The sequence below is a fragment of the Myotis nattereri genome (genome assembly GCF_964212035.1).
Source record: "Myotis nattereri genome assembly, chromosome: 8".
NCBI classification, from domain to species: domain Eukaryota; kingdom Metazoa; phylum Chordata; class Mammalia; order Chiroptera; family Vespertilionidae; genus Myotis; species Myotis nattereri.
The window spans coordinates 37,979,609-37,999,886 of record NC_138083.1 but is presented as its reverse complement, the minus strand read 5'-3'; the positions used below and the strand labels follow the sequence as shown (position 1 = coordinate 37,999,886).

Sequence of the window (20,278 nt, the reverse complement as noted above, 5' to 3'; positions counted from 1 at the left end):
AACACGATTATAATAATCAGTCATTAGCTAACGTCGTTTGTTATTAATAATTATGTATAACAGGATATTGTAAAAATTAAGTTACGAAATTTTTATTAAAACGTTTCTTACATACTGTTATATTGGCTGGGCCGCAAAAATATTCGTTGTGGGCTGCATGCGGAGTTTGACATGCTTGCCCTAGCGGGTTTGGCTGAGTGGATAGAGCGTTGGCCCAAGAACTGGAGGTTTGTGGGTGTGATTCCAGTCAAGGGAACGTACCTCCGTTGCAGGCTCGATCCCCTGTCCTGACCAGGGTGCATGCAGGAGGCAACCAATCAATGTGTCTTCTCACGTCGATATTTCTCTGTCTCCCCTCCCTTCCACTCTCTAAAAAATCAATGGAAAAATATGCTCAGGTGACGATTAACAACAACAACAGCAAAAAACTTTACTGTGACTGGGAGAGATTTAAGCTGCAATTAGATCAGGTATTAAATGTAGATTTGGTCGCCTGGGCTTTTAGCATGCGTGACACCATTTTGGGCCTGTGGTTTTCTCTTGAACACTACTACTGTAAAATTAGGAGAATGACAGAACCTGTATCACAGGAATGCTATGAGGGTTAGATGAAATAAAAGTTTAGAACAGTGGTATCAATATGATGGAGGGTAAAAGCTTAAAAAGATGGGTGGTTAATAGAACAGCTCATGAGATAGGAGAGCTAGTAGTTCAATTTGGGATACTAAATGGAGAAGTCAACTACACTATTAGATTAAACTGGTAGAAAACTGGGAAGAAAAATCTGGACTAGAGATAAAATTTGCAAGTCACTGATAGGCAGTTATTGAAGCCTGGAGCTTGGAGAATGTCCAGAGTAGAAAATGAAGGGAAACTTTAGACAGCCCCAAAGAAAGCTGGGGCTTTTAAGAATCAGAGTGGTGTTAATTTCCTACATTTTCAGAAGCAGAATAGTATAATGGAAAAAGTATAGAATTTGAAATGAATGTTCACCTCATCCCCATTTTCCTCATCTGTAGAATGGGGATAGATAAATCACTTCTAAAGGTGATTGTACTTTCCTCCAATTTGTTTATTACATTTTATTGCATTTTTTTGTTTATAAGAATTTGCTCAAACTCAAGCATAAGAAGTATGTTTTAATCTGTCTGCAATAGCTAAACTGGAGTGAGCATAGAAAAATAAATTATAAATATTTTACTTGCATATAGACTATATAGTGTTATGACATCACTTCTATTTTTTTGTCATTATAGATGAGGAAGTCAAGATTGGAGAGGCTTAATTTAACCAAGGATATATAGATAGTAGTGGAAGGTGAACTAGAACTAATTTTGCACTTAATAAGTGTTAATGAATAAACATAAATCATCTATATAATAATAAAAGCATAATATGCTAATTAGACCGGACAGCCGAACGACCTTCCGGACGTCCTTCTAGACGACCTTCCAGATGAAGCTGGGGTTGCGAGGGCTGAGCTCCTTGCACGCATTTTGTGCATCGGGCCTCTAGTATATATATAAAAGCCTAAGCGACCGACTAGCTGGTATCTATGACGTGCACTGACCACCAGGGGGCAGAAGCTCAATGCAGAAGTAGAAACCACAGGCATGAAAACAAGGAACAGACTGATGAATCTCAGAGGGAAGGGAGGAGGGCAGGAAGAGATTAACCAAAGATCTTATATGCATACTAGAGGCCCAGTGCATGGGTTCATGCACCAGTGGGGTCCCTTGGCCTGGCCTGAGGTGATCGGGCCGATACTAGCTCTCCAACATTTCTGAGGGGTCCCGGATTGCAAGAGCTCACAGCCAGGCCGAGGGACCCCACCGGTGTATGAATCCATGCACAAGGCCTCTAGTGTATAATAAAAGGCTGTGCTCATTTAATATTAAATTTCCCTCTCCCCAAATTTGGTTCAGGTAATTGTGCTTGATGACTAACAATATTTATAGCCCAAGCTAGTTTGGCTCAGTGGATAGAACGTCGGCCTGTGGACTGAAGAGCCCCAGGTTTGATTCCAGACAAAGGCACATGCCCGGGTTGCGGACGTGATGACCAGTACTGGGTGTGCAGGAGGCAGCTGATTGGTGATTCTCTCTCATCATTGATGTTTCTCTCCCTCTCTGAAATCAATAAAAATATATTTAAGAAAACAAAAAACAATATTATAAACAGTTACTGCCTTGATGTTTGATAAAATGTTACATTTGCCCTAATTTAATTAAGAGAATATTTTAATCAGTGATACTTAATAAGGAATGTAATGTTGACCTTAAAAATAAGACATCGCCCTGACTGGTTTGGCTCAGTGGATAGAGCATCGCCCTGCGGACTGGAGGGTCCCAGGTTCGATTCCAGTCAAGGGCATGTACCGTGGTTGCGGGCACGTCCCCAGTGGGGGGTGTGCAGGAGGCAGCTAATAGATGTTTCTCATCGATGTTTCTAACTCTCTATCCCTATCCCTTCCTCTCTGTAAAAAAATCAATAAAATATATTTTTTTAAAAAATAATAAGACATCTAGCCCAGTGGGTGTGGCTCAGTAGTTGAGCATCTACCTATGAGCCAGGAGTTAACAGTTTGATTCCTGGTTAGGGCACATGTCTAGATTGCGGGCTCAGTTCCCAGTAGGGGGCATGCAGGAGGCAGCCGATTGATGATTCTCATCATTGACGTTTCTTTCTTTAAATATATCTTTATTGATTTCAGAGAGGAAAGGAGGAGAGAGAGATAGAAACATCAATGATGTGAGAATTATAGATGGGCTGCTTCCCCCACGCCTCCCCACTGGGGATGGAGCCCACAACACGGCATGTGCCCTGACTGGGAATCCAACCGTGACTTCCTGGTTCATAGGTCGACCTCAACCACTGAGCAACACCGGCTGGCCTCTTCTCTTTTAAATAGCTCCCTTGCTTTACCCTTCCTATAAAAATCTTCCCTTTTGTACAACCTCACAGAGTATTCTGGTTGCTAGATGGGATGCCACTGGATTCATGAACCACTTAATAAAGCCAGTTAGCTCTCCACATTTACTTGAATTTTTTTTTTTTTTTTTTTTTTTTTACAGTAATGTCAATTTGCAGGGCGCATCTCTTTCTGTCGAGGCTGGCAATTGAAGATTCTTCCCAGTTGGGATCTGTACTTAATGTTGAAGGGTGGTGTGTGAGGGCTCCCCTTCTGGCATTCCTCATGCCATTTTAAAAGGAGGTTTCCCCTTATTAATTTTCACCAGATTAACTAAAGTATAAACCCCTTTGGGAAAGGGATTTAGCCCTGCACATTTTGGTATTATTTAAGTTGTTGGGTCATTGAAGCTTACTGTTGTCATTTTGAAAAAATAAGTCAATTTCTCATGTTGCACCCAAAAAAGGAGATGGTACGGCAGGCAGTTGTAATAGTGATGCACTGGGGGACTGAGTCTTGGGTGGTAGTTCTTTCAAGTTCGGTGCTCATTCACCATCACTGCTAAGCCCTTCCCCGCGCTCAGCACGGCGCTAGGTGCCGTGTGACCTTGGGTAACAATGCTCCGGGCCCGTGAGAGGATGCCATGCTCTGCCACAGGCTTCTGAGGGGCTTCCCACGGGGGAGCTGTGGAAGGGAGGGGGCGCTCCACGCCTTTCCCTCCGGGTAGTCCTAGTTAAGGTTCCCCGAGGGGACTCCTCGGCCGGAGAAACAACACCCAAGATGGCACCGCGAGGCGCTCCCGGCCCAGCCGCCATCTTGGTCGTTCCCGAGGTGGGCGGGGCCCCACGCCGCGGCCCGGCGGCCCCAGCGCGCCTGCGCGGCCGCAGAGCCTCCCCCGCCCCTCGCCGCCGCCGCCGCCGCTGCTGCCGCTGCTGCACTGACGGCGGGGACCCGCGCCTCAGGTGAGTGGGCGCCTCCGCCCGGACGCGCGGCGCTGCTCGCGGGGGCTACGCTGCTGGCGGGGGCGTCGCTACCCTGGCCTCTTTCTTCCCCACCTGTTCTCCGCTGCGCCGTGGGGCCCCGGTTCGCGCTGCTGGGTTTCTCCGGGTCCCCTCGGCGCCCTCCGCCCTCCCAGCTCGCCGGACGGGGGCCAGCCCCTCAGGCGCTGCCGCCGGCGACAGCGTGCAGGCAGCAGGGCTGAGCCCCCGGCGCCCCACACCCTCGGTCGCAGGCACCCACCTCAGGCGCGACCCCCTTTCTCGCTCCTGCTCTGCCGGCGCGGCTCGGTGGGCCTCGGTGTGGGCACCATCTATCCCGGCCGCCCCAGAGCCAGAGGCTTCGAGATGGGCGGTGAGCTCCCTTTCCACCCGCGCGTCCCCCATGCAGCGAAGAATCCCCTGTGGCGCGACCCCACGACGGCGAGCCCGCGAGGAAGGGGCTTCGTCACCCCTCTTGACAGACGAGGAAACCGAGGCAGAGGTGAAGTGCTAGCCCAAGGTCACGCGGCTGGCAAGAGGCGCGGACTGGCTCTTGCCTCGGGGTCTCTGGCCAGTACAGTTGGAATTTGATCTTGAACCTTTAAAATAATTTGAAATGCATTTATCTCTGGATTTGCTTCTTCAGCGTCATAAAAGACTGCAAAGACAGTATTTTCTTCTTGTTGAAGAGGTGTTGCTGTTATAATAATAGTAGTAGTGTTATTCATAAGAGCCCGGGGTCTTGCTAAACTTAATTATCTCAATAACCTCCGCATTTCCCAGTCCACGGTGTCCCTTCCTTTCTTTCCATGCACCTTTTTTCTGCAGAGCTGGCCTCCCTGTCACAGGTAGACTAGGAGCCTTATGGCTCGCAGGAGGGAAGCTCTCCCCTGGTGGCTCACAGGCAGAACTGGGGTAAGCCCGCTATGCCTGCATCCAGATTCCCCCAGCCGGGCCCCCCCAGAGGATATAATTAGCCTTCCTTTCTGGCTGCCAGGGCAGCAGGCTGGGCTAGCTGGGCCGGCGGGATGTGGAGGTGACAGAGCAGATTTGGCGAGCACTCACCTCATTCTGGGACTTTCTGGCTCTAGTCCAACATTGGGCTGGAACATCTTAGGATTTAAGCTAAAGTAAAAAGAGAAAGCGCATTGACAGAGTGCCATTGAATATAAGAAGCTACCATGATTTAAAGTCCCAAAGGCACAGCTGTACATGCATGTGAATGCTTCCTCCCAAAAATAACAAACTCAAACTGTCTTTTTTTTTCCTTGGTAAATTCCTCTGGACACACTTCAGAGTCCTACTGACTCACCAGCTTCTCTGTGAAGCCTTCCTTGCTTGATTTTCCCAATTAAAATTACACACAAACACAGTGAAACTATTAGCCCCTTGAGGTCAGGGACCTTCTTGGCAGCTTCAAGCCTTTGGTAAGATTCGGTGAGTTTTCGTTACTGCTTTTCGTTACTCTGAGTGATGTTTTCTTGCTGCCTTTCTGTACTTCCTACTTGCCCTTCAATTTCTCTTTGCTGTTCCTGCCTTTATGTTATTTTTTCCAGTTTTATTGAGAAATAATTGACATATATCTCTGTATAAATATAAGACGTGCAGCATGATGGTTTGACTTACATACATTATTCATTGATTACCACAATAGGTTCAGCTAACATTTATCTTCTCATAGATATAATAAAAACAAAGAAGAAAAGAAAAAAGGGAACTTTTTCCCCCCCTTGTGATGTCCCTCCTTTTAGGTCCACCACTCAAAGGTCTCTAGTCCACCCTGTTTCTGAAAATTTTCAGATAAGGCTCATGCATCAAAGAAGCCTGTTTACTAACCCCAACACTGGAGTTGGTATAACTGTACAGAGCAGTTTTTATTTGCATCTTATAGTAAGGTAGCCTGAGGCTAGTGGTCTTTTAGTCTGTCTCTAAATGCTTAGATTCGTTTTTACATTTTTTGCCTCTTGTGGCTGGCTGCCCCTGGTGCTACCAAAGTAATCACAAGTTTTACCATAAATCATTTCATAGTATTTATAATAATAAATATTCAAAAGAGTCCTTAGGGAGACAGCAGATCTGTGCATAGGTTCTCTACATAAATGAGGCTTTTTAAAGAGTTTTCCCAAATAATTTTCTGCAAATATATTGAGCTGTAATGTAGAAGACATGATGCTGGGAATGGTGGAAGATTCACCATTTAATAAAACATGGTTCCTGTTGAAAGAGCTTGCTAGCTAACTGGGAAACACCATATCTAATTGTAACTCAAGTTAGGTCTAAAAATTGCCATAATAGCATTACAAGCAAAGCAATATCCTATATAATAAAAGCCTAATATGCAAATTGTCCCCTCTGAGGTCGTTCAACTGGGAGTTCCGCCGCTCGCTGTGATGTGTGCTGATCACCAGGAGGCAGTGTGGAACATGGTGGGCGTTGGTGACGCTCTGTGACCTCTCGCTGGCTACCTGGGGACAGGGGGTGGGGTGGGTTGGGGGGGATGGGGACTGAGGTGCAGTGAGAATGCAGTTAGTTCTCACTCCCCCTGCTACCCTCCCCTGGGATGCCAGGGCTCGTGCACCAGGGAAGCCCCTGCGCTTAGGTGCTGGGTGCCCACAAGGAGCCCACCCCGCACCCGTGTGGCCTTTTCCGGGTGAGCCGGGCCACAGCCACCAGGACTGCAGGGGCAGTTGGGCTCCCTGTAGGTTCGCGCAGGAGCCGGTCTGCGAGGCCAGCCGGGAAACAGCTTGCTGCCTTCCCGGCTTTCATGCGGCACTGCTGGCCGGCCTAGAGGCCCACGCTGTGCCTCGACCCACAGTGTCCAGCCGCGCTTACCACATCTCTGCATAGGGACTCAGGCACTGTGACTCAGGCGGAGGGGCGCACGTGGGGGCCCAAGGGCCCAGGTGCTGCCCAGGGCCCAGAAGTCAGCTGGGACCTGCCCTTCCACGCCAGAGGCTCCCACTTCAATCACTGGCCAGGCTTAGGGACCACCCCCATGCACAAATTTCGTGCATTGGGCCTCTAGTGAAGTATAATGGAATAAGATGTTCAACATGGGAACATTTCATAAAATCATACATTGTTCAGGCTGAAAGGAGGCATCAAGTCATTGAGTTCAAACTCACTTTTACAGCCTTCATGCTAAGGAGTGAGCTTGTCCAAGGTCACAGACCTGGGGCTAAAACTTGAAATTTAGACTTTTATTCATTAAAGGTTTATCAGTATTTCAGTGAATTCATCCTTAAAGCAACTCTATGAAAATTCCATTTATGTGCTTAGAGCAGAGTTGAGGAAGAGATAACAAAAATATGATTCATGTTTTCAAGGAGTTTATGGTCTCTTGGGAAAATATTCCCCAACAGATCGTAATAGGTGTGTCAAGGACTTTCAGGTCCAAAGATTCATAGCATTTTGGGTTTACTGCAGAACTGGGTGTCAGGTAATCTATTATGAAAGGCCTTTTTAATAGTAAGAACTATTCTCTGCTAATGAAGACAGTGTGTACCTAACTGTTAACTCCTGTGGTAGAGGGCCTAGGTGTGGCATTGGAGTTGGAAGAGGTGCAGGAGGGATTAGCTGTGGCAGTGAGAACACTTTGGGGAGGAGTTAGGACTTTCTGGGCTTTGACAGATTGGTAGGGTCAGACTTAATCAAAAGGACAAGGAAAGCATTTTGAAGGTAACAATGGTTGATGTGTTTAAGGGACTGTAAAAAAGCTGACGTGGACTTTCCAGGGTGACCTGACTAGATGAGAGCAGTAGTTCTCAGCCTTTAGTGCACTTCAGAATCACCTGCAAAGATTATTAAAACCCAGAATGTCTGACTCAGTTCATAGGTTTGGAGTGGGGCCCGAGAATTTGTATTTCTAACAAGTTCCCTGATGATTCTAATGCTTCTAATCCAGGGACAGTACTTTGAGAATCACTAGATTAGAAGGTTGAGAAGGTAGTATCAGAAACTATCAAAGAACTTGTTCCAAAAAAAGTGTGTGTGCGCGCACGTGCATGTGCACAGATGCATGTTACATACCAGCATAAGAGAGTTCTGGAAATATACATTGTAAACTGTAGTAGTAGTCACCTGTGGAAGTGGGATTTTTTAGGTGTTGGAGAATTCACTTTTTACCTAATGCCTTTCTATATTTTTGCATTATGCACATATTTTTTTGTATTTAAAAAAAAAGCAAAAGTCCTTTTTGAAGATGTATACTGTACTAAAATATTTGTGGATTAAAAAAGAGCTTGCTGAAGTAATCTGGTGTCACACAACAAACATTTTTAGAGTGTTTGCTTTATGCCAGATGCTGCTAGGATCTGGAAATACAAAGCCTTTGCTAAAGCTTGCAGTCTGGTGATTGAGATGGGCAGATAACAGCTCTACTGAGTATCATGTGAGCTTCATAAGAGTAAGGATGAAGGTCTAGCTCTGTTGGTGGCAGATAATAGATAGACATTTGGTAAATGATGAATGAATGAGCAAATCCAGATAAGAAGTGAAGACAGAAAGAAAAGGACAAATGGGAGATTCTGGAGGAAAAATTTCCAAGTCTGAAGAGGGATGTTGAAAGGAAGAGGTATGTCAAGGACTTTCAGGTCCAAAAATTGAAAGCATTTTGGATTTTACTGCAGAACTGGGTGTCAAGTCATCTATACTAAAAGGCCCTTTTAAACCCTCCCCAACCCATCCTTTTTTAAAGAGATGCTTGGAAATGGCACACAGAAACTAAACCTAGATTTATGAGTACATGTTAGATTTCAGGGCTTTCTTTGCTAAATGAAAGTGTTTTCTTTTTTCTTTTTTTATATTTTTATTGATTTCAGAGTGGAAGGAAGAGGGAGAGAAAGAGAAACATCAGTGATGAGAGAGAATCACTGATAGGTTGCCTCCTGCACGCCCCCTATTGGGGATCAAGCCTGCAACCTGGGAAAGTGTTTTCTTTAATCACGGTGCTAATTCTACTGTGTTTATACCCTTCACCTACAATCTGTCCATTAAATATTTATTATGTGAAATTAACTGAGATACATGGAGAATGTTTAAATACCATACAAAAAAGGGTTGTATTATGTCTTTTGATCTTATCTCTTCAGTGACAGGGATGGTATAGTGACTCAAAATCCTGTCATGTTTCTCACAATGCCTCACAGAGTTTGACATATTATCAGTCCCAAATAAATGTCCATTGTTGATAGTTGAATGGGGTATACTCTGGAGGAAATAATGGCTTTGTTGCATTCTGAGTTGAATTCTACGTAGACACTATTTACATGATCAAACAGGCTATGCTGTTACACTTGATTGCTATTGAGGAATGTGAAATATGGAGTAGGCATTCTCCCTAACTTTTTGTGTGGAGGTGCTGCTCCATTTTATCTTCCTCGGAGGTTTACTATACGAAAATTAATTTCTTAAGTAGATGTGTGGCTCACTCCAGGCTTGGGCTGTGTCATTAGACTATAATCTCTTTACCACCAGAAAGACCTATATTCTACACTTTGGGGTTTTCAAGTGATCAAGTAAAAATTTCTGCTACAGCCACTCTTCACACTTGATTTTATTATTTATTAAGATTTTTTCTGTTATATGTTTTTCAGTATTTTATTTTACTCCTTACCGAGGCTATTTTTTCCCATTGATCTTTAGAGAGAAAGTGGAAGAAATAGGGGGTGAAGGGAGAGAGAGAGAGAGAGAGAGAGAGAGAGAGAGAGAGAGAGAGAGAGAGAAACATCGATGTCAGAGAGACACATTGACTGGTTGCCTCCCGCACTCGAGACTGGGGATGGAACCTGCAACCAAGGTATGTGCCCTTGACCAGGAATCGAACCCATGATCCTTCGATCCAAAAGCTGACACTCTAACCACTGAGCAACTGGTCAGGGCAGTATTATTATTATTATTATTATTATTATTATTATTATATAGATAATGTTTCAGGTTTGAAGGCTATAGCTGTTCCTTGGGGGGAACTTGTAGAGTGATCGTCTAAAAACAAACATAATAAATCAGGGGAAGGAAAATTGTATGTCACTCATAAACACAGTGTGAAGTTGCTTCCCATTTATGTTAACCTAAGATTAGCAGTCATATGATAATTTTTCCAGAAATATTCTTTGCTTTCAAAATAGACACGGTTGTTTATTTAAAATGACAGTTTCATCCTTAGAATGCTTCTACATTTTGAAGTCTGAATTTTCATCCTATGGTTAAAATGGAATGCTTTTTAAAATTGTGACATTTTAGCTCTAAAACTATGTTATGTGAAGCCATAATACTTAGCAGAGAGACAAAAGAGGAATCAGGCTATTGTCTCGTTCTCCCTGCAATTGAGAAAGCTTTGGGGACAGGACCCCTCCTGCCATTCTTCAGTTGTTGTTTTTTTTAAATATGTGTGTGTGTGTGTATTTTAAAAAATTTTAGAGGAAGAGGGAGAAAGAGAAACATCAATGTGAGAGCCGACTATCGATAGACTGCCTCCGTACGCCCCCAACCAAGGATCAAGCCAGAAACTCTGTGCCCTGACCAGGAATTGAACCAGCAGTCTTTTGATGCATGGGATGATGCTCAACCAACTGAGCAACACCAGCCAGGGCTATAATTTTTGAGGATGTCGAATCTTTTAACTCTGGTACTATCCTGTTTACTTGAAGATGTCCCATCTTGTAAACCTTTGTGTCGAAAGGTGGGTTTAACCAGGGTATTGACTAAAATGTGACTTCGGATGATTAGACAGCCCACAGGGTTGCTTTTCAAATACCCCCAGATAGGTGTAGTTCTCTCCTACTAATTAAAGTAATAATGCTAATACCTAGTAATACCCAGCATTGTACTGATACCTAAACTTTATATGGTGCTCTTCAGTTTCAGAATTATTTGCTCAATAAGATCCTGGTAAATTCAGTAGCCAAACCTGAGAAAATAAGTAGAAGAATTAATGGTTAGTTGGCATCAAGTAGGAAAAGTTGTTTATAGAGGCCTACCCAAGTTCTAGATCCAGGCCGCTCATGTTCACATCCTTACTCTGCAATCCACTAGCTGTGTGACCTTTAGCCTATTACAAAACCCCACCAAGTATCAGTTTCTTCTATCAAATAGGAAGGATTACAATTACAGTACCTATTTGACAAGTGTGTTGGAAAATAAAATGAAATAATGAATGGGTAGAGTGCTTATCACGGTATCTGGCATAAAGGAACTGCTTAATAAATTAAGCTAGTATTGCCGAAACCGGTTTGGCTCAGTGGATAGAGCGTCGGCCTGCGGACTGAGAGGTCCCAGGTTCGATGCCGGTCGGGGGCGTGTGCCTGGGTTGCGGGCGCATCCCCAGTGGGGGATGTGCAGGAGGTGGCTGATCGGTGTTTCTCTGCCATCGATGTTTCTGGCTCTCTATCTCTCTCCCTTCCTCTCTGTAAAAAATCAATAAAATATATTTAAAAAAAAATTAAGCTAGTATGAGAATTAAGTACTGCATCTTAGGACTCTGGTTGTTCTTTACTCGAGTTGTGTTAAAGAACAAATTGTTTTCAGGGATTCTGCCTTATAGCTGGTAGGAACCCAGAGCACATACCAGGGCCTTGCCAGCAGTCGCTTTCTTAGTATTCTGAGCTGCATTTTTCAAGAGTGGAAGGCAGAGGGTAGTGCTTCTGCTTCTAGAGTTCCTTTAATATGACCTCCATGTTAGAGCTTCGCCTGGTTGATAGGTGTCTGGAGTGTTTGAGAAGGCCCCTAGATGGGCATTGTTTTGTTCTAGTAGTTGTTTGTACCAGTACTTTGTAATGAATAAAATGAATATAGTATAGGACAGACTCAGTTTTCCAGCTTAACAATCTTTGCAAATTTCTTATTTACCACCTGCTGCCAGAATCCAGGAATCACACAGTGGGAAGGTGGGCCTGTTGTAAAGGTGCTGCTGCTGCACTTTTCAGAAAAACACAAGGTGTGGATGGCCCTTATCCAAGGCTGTGGACTATTTTCCTGTTAAAATGAGGGTCTGTAAGGATGCTTTAGCAGATACCTTTAATCACTTTCCTCCCCACCTTTGCTTATGGAATAGAATCTCTGAGAGTATTTCTTCTGGTGAATAGGAACTCAGACTTCCCTTTATGTAGTACAAAAGATAAGCGAGTTGTATTTTAAAAAGCCATTGTTTCTTTCATGGAGTTGGGTGGTTTGGCTCATTTATTATGCTTTCTGGGGAGTCTCCTGAGACCTTTTCCTTTCCTAAGCCCCCAGGAGACAGCAATGAAACCAACATCTATTACCGTAGGTCAGTGGTTCTCAACCTTGGCTGCACATTAGAATCACCTGGGAATCTTTTTATTTTTTTTTAAATATATTTTATTGATTTTTTTACAGAAAGGAAGGGAGAAGGATAGAGAGTTAGAAACATCGATGAGAGAGACATCGATGAGCTGCCTCTTGCACACCCCCTACTAGGGATGTGCCTGCAACCAAGGTACATGCCCTTCACCGGAATCGAACCTGGGACCCTTGCATCCGCAGGCCGCCACTCTATCCACTGAGCCAAACCAGTTAGGGTGGGAATCTTTTTTAAAATCCTGATTTCTGGGCCTCATCCTCCAGAAATTCTGTTTCTTTGATATGGGGTGGGGCCACAACATTAGTAACAAAGAAACAGAATTTCCGAGGATGAGGCCCAGAAATCAAGATTTTAAAAAGATTCCCAGGTGATTCTAATGTGCAACCAAGGTTGAGACTACTGCCCTAGATTCTTGTGGGGATGCTTAAGCCAGGAGTTTTATGATTAGACCAGAGGCCCAGTGCATGAAATTTGTGCATGGGTAGGGTCCCTAGGCCTGGCTGGTGATCAGGGCTGATCTGTGGGGCAACCTACAGGGCAGTCGGGGCCCCCACTCACATCCGCCTTGGCCTGGCGCCGCCCACTCACCTGCTCCACCATCCTGCCATGGTCCGCTCTCATTAGGGCCCATCAGGGCTGGCAACGCCTCCACTGCTGCCCGCTGCCAGCGCTGCGTCACCAATGCCCACCATGTTCCGCGCCACCCCCTGGTAGTCAGCACACGTCTAACTCCCAGTCAGTCGAACTCCTGCCTGTGGGGACAATTTGCATATTAGCCTTTTATTATATAGGATTAATTCAGGCTTTAACCCTGGCAAAACTTGAGAGTGAAGTCATCAGATAATTGTGCTTCTTATAGACTGATGTATGGAATTTAGCCCAGTACTCTGTGAGATATTTCAGAGCCTGGAATAGGAGTCCAGATGCCAGTTCCAGCCCCTCACCTAAACCGCTGTGTGAATTTAGGCAAATAGCTTAAATTTCTAGGTCTCTCTTCGCATCTAAGGATGAGGGCATGACTGTAGGCCAGTGGTTCTCAGTCCTAGTTACATATAAGAATCATTTGTGAAGTTTTAAAAACAGTATCAGGGCCCTACCCTAGCCCGATTAAATTGGATCTTTAGAGTTGGAGTCTGGGTATTGCTATTCTTCAAAGCTCCCAGTCTTTCTAACGTGTAGCTAAGAACTGCCAGGTTAGATGACCATGTATTGAACAGTTGTGTCATTCTGCTCAGGAACCCTCAGTGGTTTTTCATACATAAAGTCCCATTTATGTGCTCTGTGTTCTGACCAGTCTTGTCTTCTTCCCAGCTACATTAATCTCTTTGGTGTCTTCCTGGATATATTTTGTACATTTGTTTTGTTTCCCACCCCTGATGTCCTTACCTGGAATGTCCTCTTCCCTTATAACGATTCAAAACATACCCATTCAAGGCCCATCATTCTTATCTCCTTTGGGGAACTCCTGACCATTCCAGTCCTTAGTTATTTCTCCCACCTCTACCCTGGCTCCAAGTTTTGTTTAGCTCTGAATAAATGCGATGAACAGTAGATGCAGGGTAAGATGTGATACTCAAGCAACATTCTGTCCTCTTGGGGAGGTGGGACACATGGCAGTGCCGTTGGTTTGACTTCTACACTATTAAACATCTTTGTGATGTCTTGTATTGTTGGCTATCTCATTGTGTGTGTATATCTTGTAAATATTAGCTGATGAATAGCTTTCTCTGACCTGACTTCAATGGGCATTTTTAACCTTATCTCCTATTTCCAACAGGAACCTTCTGCTCTTGCCAAACTGGATCATTTTCTAGCAGACCTGTACTTTCTCATCTCCTTGTGTTTAAGTTAACCTCCCTTTCTGGAATTCCTTCTTAGTCTTATCCTCTCCACCTACAGGAATTTTATCTACCTTTTTTTTATTTTTAATGCTCACCCGAGGATATGGTTGGGGGGATGATCGTGGAGAGAAGGAGGGAGGGAGGGAGGGAGGGAGGGAGGGAGAAAGAGAGAGAGAGAGAGAGAGAGAGAGAGAGAGAGAGAGAGAGAGAGATCCAAACATCTATGGATTACCTCCCTTACATGCCCTGACTGGGGATCACCCACATTATAGGTATGTCCTGATCAGGAGTTGAACCCGCAAACTCCTTGGTCTATGGGAAAATGCTCCAACCAGTTTAGACTCCGGACCAGGACTTTGTCTATTCTTCAAGGTCCGGTTCACATGTTACCTCCTCCATGAATCTTTTTCTCTGCATCTACATTAACTGTATTAACTGACTTTTGCCCTAAACCTCCATAACCCTTAGAGCAGTGGTTCTCAACTCAGCCGAAGCTTTGCCCCCCAGAGGACATTTGGTAATATCTGGAGACCTGTTGGGTTGTCACAATTGTTGGAGGCAGGTGCTACTGTCATTCAGTGGGTAGAGGCTGGGAATGTTCCTAAACATTCTATGTACATGACACTCCACTACAACAAAAACATCTGGTCCAAAATGTCACTGCTGCCGAGGTCGAGAAACTGCCTTCGAGTTTGCTTTTACTGTAGTGGTTTGTTTATAAATTTAATCTCTCCTATTTAATTGAATTAATGGGTGAAGGCAAACTCCAGTTCCAAATCTCAGCTTTCTTGTTATTAATTTCATATTAGGGTTTAATCCTCGAGCCTGTGGCATGATCTTAACCACTCTGTAATTTAGGACCAGAGATAAAGAGGTCCTCAGTGTGGGGTAGGTGCAGTGCAGTGAAGCAATCTTCTGAATGTCTCTCCTTTTTACCCCCAAGTCTTAATCTGTGATAACCTGGGAGGCAGTATGATACAGGACATAGAGTAAGCATTGGGATCAGGAGAAAATTTGGTTTCAGTCCCAGCTGTTGCATTTATTAGTTATATTGTTTTGGTCACTCCTTTTCAACCTCTTTAAGCCTCAGTTTCCCTATTGCTGCAACAGATGCCAGTGCCCCGTGTTTTCCCTCACAGTACCTTTGTGATCATCCAATGTGTTGTCAGATGTAAAGGTGCTTTATAAATTGTAAAGTGCTATACTAACTACTCATTCGGCCACTGGTTCGTAGATAAAAAGAGAGGATGTGCATCAGCTTGCTGTTGTAGGAGCACCACTGTCTACCTTCTCTGTCAGTCCCCTGGTCTCTTCCTGCAGCTCTTCAGCCATAACTATTTCAGCACCAGCTCCAGCTGGCCCTGTCCAGCTCATTTTCCTCAGTATGCCTCTTTGTTTACAGCCTTCATCCTGTTTTGGTTTTCTGTCTGCAATTTTGCCAAAACCAAAGTGATTGACTTTGCCTCTAGAATACAAACGAGTGGACTGGCAGCAAGTACATCCTGGCAAAACCTGATGAAGACCTCACAAATTACCTTGGTCAGGGAAAAGCTACATAACAAGACAGCTTGTAGTTTAGAAAGCCAATAGTACACAGAGTCCCTTACTGCCTTTTTTCAGTAACAAAGCAATGTTTTTAAGCACTGGAAATCTCAGTGAGCTTTCTCTGACTAAATGGACACAATGCAGAGTGAGCTAAAGCCTGAAACCCTCATGTCCCTGGGGTCAGACCAAGTGCATCTTCCCGCTGATTTGCAAGTGACCTTTCAACTAGTCTTTGAACCTAATCAGGTTGATAACTGAGTGACCTCTTAGGATTGTAGTATGGAATCAAATGAGGTGGGGGAGAATGTAAAATCAAAACATTTACAGGGAGCTCCTACGTCACGAATGTCAGCCCTGTCAGGGGCCAAAAGGTCATCCTGCCCAACCTCTTCCCTTGACAGGTGGAGGAACTGAGGTCTAGAAAGGAAATATGCTTTGCCCAGTACCACTCAGCTAGGTAGGGGCCTTCCTGGGTCTAGAGTCCACATCTGATGTGTTTAAGGGCTCTTTCCTTGACTGGAAGAATCTGGGCATTCATTTTTTCTGCGTGGGCAAAGGTTGCACTCAGAAATATGTTAAGGTAAGAAACATTCAAACCTGTAAAGCAAGCATGTCAAACTTGTTTGAAGCATGCGACCTGCCAGCCGCGAGCTTGACATGCTTGCTATAAAGAATTTTTGTGAGTTTATATGAGCCAAACTGTTGACAGTTGCCTGGAAGCAGAATCTCAAAATACTGTGGTAATGATCTGGAGAATGGCAGTTTTTCACCTTGTTTTATACATTACAATCAAAAGAGGAGACGTAAGTGGGTTACATGAAGTCCATTGGTGATAGATTAGGGATGTGGGAGAAAGCAAAGGGGGAGGTGGTCAAATGAAGTAAAACGATAGCCCAGCTGGCGTGGATCAGTGGTTGAGCATTGACCTGTGAACTAGGACAGCGGTCGCTAACCAGTGGTCCGTGAGGTCTGAAAGGTTGGCGACCACTGAACTAGGAGGTCACCGGTTTGATTCCTAGCCAGGGCCCAGGTTGCTGGCTCGATCCGCAGTAGAGGGTGTGCTGGAAGCAGCCAATTGATGATTCTTTCTTATCATTGATGTTTCTATCTCTCCCTTCCTCTCTGAAATCAATAAAGATATATATATTTAAATGATAGCGGGTTTGGCTCAGTGGATAGGGCGTCAGCCTACCGACTGAAGGGTCCCAGGTTTGATTCTGGCCAGGGGCGTATGTCTAGGTTGCGGGTTTCCCCCCCAGTAGGGTGAGTGCAGGAGGCAGCCCATCAGTGATTCTCTCTCATCATTGATGTTTCTATCTCTCCCTCTCCCTTCCTCTCTGAAATCAATAAAAAAATATTTTTTTAAAAAAGTAAAATGATAGACACATGCTTCTTTTACATAGTAGGTACAGGATAGTTACATGATAACAATAACAATGAGGGAATTTGTGGTCTCTGCCCTGGTGCATTGGTTGTGCCCTGAGGGATCCAGAAAAAGGGAAGTTACCCAGACATTCCAAAGGTATGTTATCTTAGATGCAAAAAGACAATAGGCTCAGTAAAGATCAAAGTTGATACAGGCCTAGGACAGGACTACCCGCCTTAGACTACTTTTTAATTTTAAAAGTTTTAATTTCATACCATCCTTTGTGGTTACTTTAGGTCTTTGTGAGTTTGCAAGGCTATCACACAGGCCTTCCCAGAGCTTGTCAGGGTAGCTAGCATTGTGGCCCCTTTTTGTCCACAAATATATTGTTGGACTTTATTTACACTATGTTCTATAGAGCCCTAGCTGTCTCATCACCACTTCAACCAGTACCCCTACATGTTTTTCTGTCCTCTACTTCAGAGTTTTGGTGCAAAAATTAAAACTCAGTAGTTTTGATCTTTAAAGGTCCTCTCAAGTGCTAAATATCAAAGAACACTGGTGCCTCTCCTGGCCATTCTAAGAACATTTTTGCTTACATTTAAATTCAGAAATGTCAGTTTCTGTATTTCTAAAAGGTAATAGTCATGGGCTTTTTTTTTTTTTTTTTAAACATGGAGAACTGAACCTCATTTTTCCTAGATTTTAATACTATTGACTTTCACTGCCAAAGATAATGTCTCCTTCTTAGGCTTCCTTCCCTACCTCCTTTCCTCCAGTATTTGACAGTTTTCTCCCCTTTCATGTAAACTTCTCTTCTCCCTTGACTTCTTTGACTTTGTATTTCTGCATTACCTCTTGCATCTCTTGGGCATTTTTTCTTTGTTTCTTATTGGTTCTGCTTTCTTTTCTATCACTGAGTTGTCTTCCAGAAGAGTCCAAGGCCTACAGCTCCTCCACGTCTCTGGTTTGGTGACTGCTGTCAGGGAGAAAAAATAATTTTCCTTCTACGCTTCTGGCTGGCCTAATAATCAAGTTGACACAAGACAGAATAACAGGAGAAAAACAAAGTTTAATAAAATGAACACCTCCTGTATACAGGGGAGAGACCCAGGAAAACTAATGAGTAACTCTCCAAAATGTCAAGCCATCACCTTAAATACCACTTTCAGCTAAAGACAATAGGTATTGGGGATAGAGAGTCACCTCTGGGAAATTACCCGGCAAAGTGCAATAAATAAAAATAAGATTGTTGTATAGAGTTAAGTCCATGTCTTCATCATTGATAGTAAACGCAGGCATGGTATAGTGAGGAAAACACTTCTACAGATGGAAGTGTCCTTCTACAGTTGTAAATGTCCTTTTACAATGTCCTTCTACTTGGTTTTCAGAGCTTTTCCCTTGTCTGCTGTTTCTTAAAATTAATCAGCCTGAAATAATCAATATCCCAAAGAGGCATATTTTGGGGTGACAAGCTCTGCTCTCCTTTAGCACCTACACAGATTTTCCTCACTAAATCTCACTCCACTCTGTGTCCCCAACCCTGACATGTGCCCCGACCAGGAATCGAACTGGTGAACTCTTGGTTCATGGCTCAACCACTGAGCTACACTGTTTGGGCTTTTTTTTGTGTGTGTGATAACTCTTAATGTGGGCCAGGCTCCTAGATAGTTGGGGTCAGGGGAGCTCAAAATAATCCATGTACTACTTAGGCACATCTTGGGGTGGCTTGTTCTGAACCCAAACAAAACCTTGGCAAAACCTGACTTCTCTGACCTCACAATGTTTTTATCAATATTATACCCCTGATTTCCTTTCTTTATATCTGTGATTTTAAATAGCCGGCTCAGGCTCTTTTCACCTGCCAGCTAGATTTCTTTCTTTTGTTTTAATAGATCTTTATTGTTGAAAGTATTAAAGATGTCTCTCCCCCCACCCCCCCACCCCCCATTGATTTCCTCCACTCCCCATCAACTAGATTTCTGCACTAAACTACTAAACTCTATCTTTCTTCAGTACATCATCCCCTTCTAATTAGTCTGGTCTGTTGAATCATTTATTTATTTATTTATTTATTTTTGTGGGGGGTGCTGTTGAATCTTTTTGAATTCCCATCTGAAATCTTTTTTAGAAGAAGGCAGGATAAAATTAAATTGTCTTCCTCTGTCCCATTCTCCTCATCTCTATTTGGGTTTGATTGGTGCTAATAATCTAGCCTTTCTGTTCTTCATCTCAACTCAAATGATCTTCACTCCTCATATGATGAGGTCACTTATTGGATTGTCATCACTCAAAGCTGATTATGCCTAAGATCCTGAACAAGATATCCAGGTGATTGTTTGAGGCTCACTGTTCTAACAAAAAGCAAGAAATAACCATTGTTTCTGAAACTGGTTACCAAGTAATAGATGGAATTTTGTTTCTCTTTCCCTACTCATGTTCTCCTAATCCTCAGCTAACTATTGAGATATTGAGGGGTTTTTTGCTGGTGTGATGACTCAAACCTTCATTCTAAGGCATCTGAGTTACTAGTGATACAGAATTACTCTGGGCTTCTATTACCTTTACTTCAAGGAGGTGCCCCTGTGACTAGAGAGGAAGAAACTTGCCCAGGGTTCTACAGCCAGTAGATAGAGCCTGGTGTTGACATTATGGTATAGTGGGAAAAGCAAAGGCTTTTAAATCCTTGCCTTGTACTTCTTAGATGTGGGATATTGGAAAAGACACTTCACTTCTCTCTAAGCCTAAGTTTCTCAACTTTAGAGTAAGAAATGAAGATATCTACCCAAGAAGACTGTTAGGAGGATTCAACATAAGGTGCTTAGGTTATAGTTCCTGGCACAGTATAGGATTTATACACACACACACACACACACACACACACACACACACACCCGTTTTCCTCAGCCATTTGGTATCAGGCTTACTTCTTCAGTTCGAGGATGGCTGGTTTTTACTTTTCAGTCTTCCCTCTACCTCATAAAGCTGGGACAGAGGGTTAGCATTTTGTTATTTTCTGCAGTTTATAAAATCCCTACTAGCTTTTAAAAATATTAATATCCCTTAGTACCAGGATGGATCTGCCAGTCATATCATTTGTGTAGAGGGAACTTAGGCTTTAGATTCCCCAGGAGGAAGCCAGTCTGTGTAGCTGGGAGATCTGGAGATGGAATTTTCCACCATGTGGTCTTAGTTTTCTCATAGGTGTTAAAAAACTGTTCATTGGCAAGGGCTCAGAACAATTAGAACTAAGCAAAAAATTGAGTCTCTAGAAGAATGCATTAGGTCCCCTTTAATGTGGAAGGTGAACATCTATTGTCT

General features: G+C 43.7%; 1 protein-coding gene across 5 annotated transcripts in view; it reads left to right on the top strand.

Moving 5' to 3' along the window:
* The first annotated feature begins 3,818 nt into the window (after positions 1-3,818).
* NDRG3 (NDRG family member 3) overlaps positions 3,819-20,278 on the top strand; it is an 83,381-nt gene continuing 66,921 nt past the window's right edge. For 2 of the 5 annotated variants that reach the window (XM_081097084.1, XM_081097082.1), the window contains exon 1: positions 3,819-3,873. The gene's annotated coding sequence lies outside the window, so the exon portion shown is untranslated. Of the gene's footprint in view, positions 4,391-20,278 lie in introns of all 5 variants that reach the window. The other 3 variants (XM_081097085.1, XM_081097083.1, XM_081097086.1) reach the window with 2 other exon arrangements.